Here is a 6,069-nt window from a genome sequence, read left to right as displayed (position 1 = left end):
CATGTGTATATACTATATGGTCACATATATACACCTATACAGTGCACTATGTGACTATATAGTATATACACATGTAGAGGACACTATGCCTCCCATGTGACTGTATATGGTGTATATACACCTATAGTGCCACTACAATAACCCCCCCCCCCCCCAATGTGACTGTATATAGTATATACACCTATAGAGGACACTATGCCCCCCATGTGACTGTATACGGTGTATATACACCTATAGTGCACTACACACACCCCCATGTGACTGTATATAGTATATAAACCTATACAGTGCACTACTATATACAGTCACAAGGGGGGGGGGGTGTAGTGCAATATAGGTGTATATACACCGTATACAGTCACATGGGGGGCATAGTGTCCTCTATAGGTGTATATACTATATACAGTCACATTGGGGGGTATTGTAGCGCACTATAGGTGTATATACACCATATATAGTCACATGTGGAGTGGGAGGCGTAGTGTTCTCTATAGGTATATACACAGTTACATGTGGGGGAGCGTAGCACACTATATGTGTATATACACTGTATACAGTCACATGGGGGGAATAGTGTCCTCTATAGGTGTATATACTATATACAGTCACATGGGGGGGAGAAGTAGTAGCACACTGTATAGGTGTATATACAGTCACACGTGGGGGAGGGGGGGGGCGTATCGCTGGTTCCGTCTGTCCCCGACGCTCTGCTGCCAAACATTTATCACATTAACCCTTTGGGGGTCACCAGAAGTCAATTCCCATTTCCTGTGATGTCACATTTGGGGGTTCTCAGCCTGGGAAGGGGAGGAGCCGGGAGACCAGGAAGGCCGCCTCCCACTCATCTGGAATGCGATGAGTCATCTGTGATCAGGAAATGACTGTGGTGGGGGAGGGGGGGGTCACCGGCCGGCACACATGGAAGACGACTTTCACTTCGAAGATGACAAAGTATCACACAATGTTTGTTTTGGCAGCCAGAGAGCGATGGAGAGTCACACGCCGGAGACGCAGGAATCCCGGGTGATGAGTAATGGGGGGACTACAAGGACCAGCCAGCCTTATAAGAAGATATTCCATGTACAAAGCACTGCACACACATTACTGATGGGAAAACTACAACATATTGCACCCCCCGGGGTCCCCAGAGAGGTGAAGTGTGCCGGTAGTCAGATTATGAATCACTTCCTAGCAACGTGGGGGGGGAGGGGAGGGGGCGGGCACAGACAACAAATCATTGTGGGTGTGGCTTAGGAGGATCAGCTGATTTGCATGGCAGCCGCCTCCCAGCTGTACAGAGACACAAAGTTACCAAGATACAGGAAAGAAACATTTCTGGATGAATACAAAGTATCCAACTGTGAGAGCCAATGGGATTAGGGGATAGGACATTAGAAGGGGGGAGGGGGTACATGGCATATAGGATGTGACACTGGGGGGGGGGTCATATGCAGAGCGGCCCACAGAGAGCACTGCCACATATGTATGTGGGGGGGGGCCTTAATACGGTCACAGGTAACAGGTGGATGAGGGTGCAGCCCTGTGGGGGGGGGGGGGGCAGTACCGTCCTATGTGAGAGGTGGCATGGGGGGGAGGGGCAGTCCTATGAGGGGGGGGGGGGCACAGACTGACATAGGGGGGCTTGGAGGTGTATAGTGTACTGCTGTAGAGTTGGGGGGTTACAGTCCTATGTAAGGGGTGCACACATGTTGTCCCTCATCCCCCAACACTGGCTATGAATTGGGGGCGCCCTCCCAGGGAGAGGAGCTGCGGGCACTCAGGAGGGCGCCCTCCCAGGGAGAGGAGCTGCGGGCACTCAGGAGGGCGCCCTCCCAGGGAGAGGAGCTGCGGGCACTCAGGAGGGCGCCCTCCCAGGGAGAGGAGCTGCGGGCACTCAGGAGGGCGCCCTCCCAGGGAGAGGAGCTGCGGGCACTCAGGAGGGCGCCCTCCCAGGGAGAGGAGCTGCGGGCACTCAGGAGGGCGCCCTCCCAGGGAGAGGAGCTGCGGGCACTCAGGAGGGCGCCCTCCCAGGGAGAGGAGCTGCGGGCACTCAGGAGGGCGCCCTCCCAGGGAGAGGAGCTGCGGGCACTCAGGAGGGCGCCCTCCCAGGGAGAGGAGCTGCGGGCACTCAGGAGGGCGCCCTCCCAGGGAGAGGAGCTGCGGGCACTCAGGAGGGCGCCCTCCCAGGGAGAGGAGCTGCGGGCACTCAGGAGGGCGCCCTCCCAGGGAGAGGAGCTGCGGGCACTCAGGAGGGCGCCCTCTTATGGACGCTGGGTAAACCTGCCAGTGTAGGGAACGGAGCGCCCCCTGGAGTGTGAAGTGTCTGAGGATGTAGATGAGCGCCGGTTGAGGTTCAGGACTGCGCAGAACATGACAGGACCTCTTGGAATCCAAAGTCATGTGACTTGAAGTAACACCCAAATAATCGGGGGGTCCGAGGACATCGATCACATCAAAGTCTGACCAAAGTAGTGCAGAGATAAGAACAGGACTCATTGGGAATCTTTGGGGGGGGGGGGGGGGGGGGGAGAGACTTCTTATAGGACTTCGCAGTCCCAGGACGCAGGACAAGTCACATGTGTGAAGGGGGGGGGTCACCTCCTGTAATGTCAGTCCCGGGGGGGGGGGAATGATGCCATAGTGGGCACTCGCCACCTAGGACCCTCATAGTACATATGAAAGCCCCTCCCCCATACATACCCCAGAACCCCACCCTTCTCACTGTCAGCTGCTGGTGGGGGGGGGGCTGTCATGTGACATGAGGGGTGACGGGGAAGGGGGGACACATGTACAGAGGAGTGACATATTGGGGGGGGGGGGGCTGTCGTGTGACATGAGGGGGGCACAGAGCACATACTTGGAATGGAATGTTGGGGGGGACACATGTACAGAGGAGTGACATATTGGGGGGGGGGGCTGTCGTGTGACATGAGGGGGGCACAGAGCACATACTTGGAATGGAATGTTGGGGGGGACACATGTACAGAGGAGTGACATATTTGGGGGGGGGGGGGTAATACACATGCTGGTAGGGGGAGGGGTGACAGGACTGAGGTGGGGGGGTACAGTCCTATTTAAGGGGTGCACAGACATTGGGGGGCCATATGTACTATTTGAGGGTAGAGAAGTTAAAGTCCTATATGTGGAGAGAGAAGAACTACACATGGTGGGGGGGGGGGCTGTCATGCCTCCCCCCATATAACATGTGACCGGGGGGGGGGTCCTATGAAGTCTATGTGGGGGTGTCTTGTCCCTTGTTGGGAGGGGGGGGGGGTCACACCACATGTATGAAGGATGTGGGGGAGGGGATGTCCTATGAATACATGTGGGGGTGTCATGTGCCCTAACGGGGGGCTCTTGTGTACGGTAATATGAGGAGGTTGAACATGTGGTGGGGGGGGAAGGGGGGTGTCCTATGAAGTATGTGGGGGTGTCATGTCCCTTGTTGGGGGGTCCCCCCATATAACACGTGACTATTGGGGGGGTCATTATTGGGGGGGTCACACCACATGTATGAGGGATATGGGGGGAGGGGATGTTTTGTCCCCTAATGGGGGGGCTCCTCTATGAAGTACATGTGGGGGGGTCATGTCCCTTGTTGGGGGTCCCCCCAATATACCATGTGACCTGTGTGTGGGGGAGGGGTCATGTCTCCCCCATATAACACGTGGTGGGGGGGGGTCTCGGTTATATACAGATGGTGGGGGGGGAGGGGAGTTGCCGGCCGGTATTCTCCGGTACACACGTGTCCGGTCTCCCCGGTGTGGGGGGAGGGGTGGTCCCGGTGGGGGGGGGGGGGAGGGGGCGGGGTACACGTGCTGTGTGTCGGAGGTGACACGTGCGGCCGGTAGCGGATCTCCCCCCTTCTCCTCTCTCCGGGGGTCTCACCTCGTTGAGTTGTCTCTCGGCGGCCTCCCTCAGGGCCGGGTCCATGGTACCCCGGAGGGCCTCGATCAGGATATTGGGGTCCATCGCGCCTCTTCCCGCTCTCCGCCGCCTCACACACAGGAAGACCAGAGCGCCCAGGCCGCCGCTTCTAAACCCCGCCCCCCTAACCGACACACGTCACGCCTGGACCCGCCCACCCTGAGATGACAGCCGAACGTCACCCCCCTTCTGCACACAACGTCACCACGGGTCCCGCCCAGATATCCCCTAAAAGAAAGTCAGCGTGACCCCGCCCCTTCTTAAAGAGCGCCGCTAACTCCGCCCACAGAAGGCGGGGAAATCCGATAGCCCCACCCACCGCTGTTTCCAGCAACGCGCGTAGACAGCCGCCACTTAAGTCTCAGCCCCGCCCTGCCTCATAGATCGCAGACTCCTCCCACTGTGGGTCCATAGGTGGAGCAAGACTGAGGGGGGCGGACCGATGGGAAAGAGCATGCCGGGAGATGTAGTCCGCAGGGTGCTCTGCCCTCGTGTCACCTGCTCCGCTCATCACTTCCGGTCCGCTCACTCGGCATGTGACCCCGGAGCGTGTCCGTCCTCTATATACCGTATATATATTATATATCGTCCTCTATATACCGTATATATATATATCGTCCTCTATATACCGTATATATATTATATATCGTCCTCTATATACCGTATATATATATCGTCCTCTATACACCCTATATATATCGTCCTCTATATACTGTATATATATATCGTCCTCTATATACCGTATATATATATCGTCCTCTATATACCACACATATATATATATATATATCGTCCTCTATATACTGTATATATATATCGTCCTCTATACACCCTATATATATCGTCCTCTATATACTGTATATATATATATCGTCCTCTATATACTGTATATATATTATATATCGTCCTCTATATACTGTATATATATATTATATATCGTCCTCTATATACCATATATATCGTCCTCTATATACCACATATATATATATATATATATATCGTCCTCTGTATACCGTATATATATTATATATCGTCCTCTATATACCATATATATATATTGTCCTCTATATACCGTATATATATATATATATCGTCCTCTGTATACCATATATATATCGTCCTCTATATACCATATATATATATATATATATATATATATATATATATATATATATTATATATCGTCCTCTATATACCGTATATATATATCGTCCTCTATATACCGTATATATATATATATATCACCCTCTATATACCATATATATATATATATATTATATATCGTCCTCTATATACCGTATATATATCGCCCTCTATATACCATATATATATATATCGCCCTCTATATACCATATATATATATATATATATATATATATATATATCGTCCTCTATATACCATATATATATCGTCCTCTATATACCATATATATATCGTCCTCTATATACCATATACAACCCCTGGCAAAAATTATGGAATCACCAGTCCCTGAGGATGTTCCTTCAGTTGTTTATTGTTGTAGAAAAAAAGCAGATCACAGACATGGCCAAAAACTAAAGTCATTTCAAATGGCAACTTTCTGGCTTTAAGAAACACTAAAAGAAATCAAGAAAAATAATTGTGGTGGCCAGTAACAGTTAGATTTATAGAACAAGCACAAGGAATAAATTATGGAATCACTCAATTCTGAGGAAAAAATGATGGAATCATGAAAAACAAACAAACAAAATAACACTCCAACACATCACTAGTACTTTGTTGCACCACCTCTGGCTTTTATAACTGCTTGCAGTCTCTGAGGCATTGACTTCATGAGTGATAAACAGAACTCTTCATCAATCTGGCTCCAGCCTTCTCTGATCATCTTTGCAGGTTCGAGCCTTGTCATGGACCATTTTCTTTAACTTCCACCACAGATTTTCAATTGGATTGAGATCCGGACTGTTTGCAGGCCATGACATTGACCTCATGTGTCTTTCTTCAAGGAATTTTTTTCGCAGTTTTTGCTCTATGGCAAGATGCATTATCATCAAACATCCCAAACATCCTTTCAATAGATGGGATAAGAAAAGTGTCCAAAATTTCAATGTAAACCTGTGCATTTATTGAAGATTTAATGACAGCCATCTCCCCAGTGCCTT

The sequence above is a fragment of the Aquarana catesbeiana genome, linkage group LG11 (genome assembly GCF_042186555.1).
Source record: "Aquarana catesbeiana isolate 2022-GZ linkage group LG11, ASM4218655v1, whole genome shotgun sequence".
Taxonomy (NCBI): domain Eukaryota; kingdom Metazoa; phylum Chordata; class Amphibia; order Anura; family Ranidae; genus Aquarana; species Aquarana catesbeiana.
Note: the sequence above shows the minus strand (reverse complement) of the source record.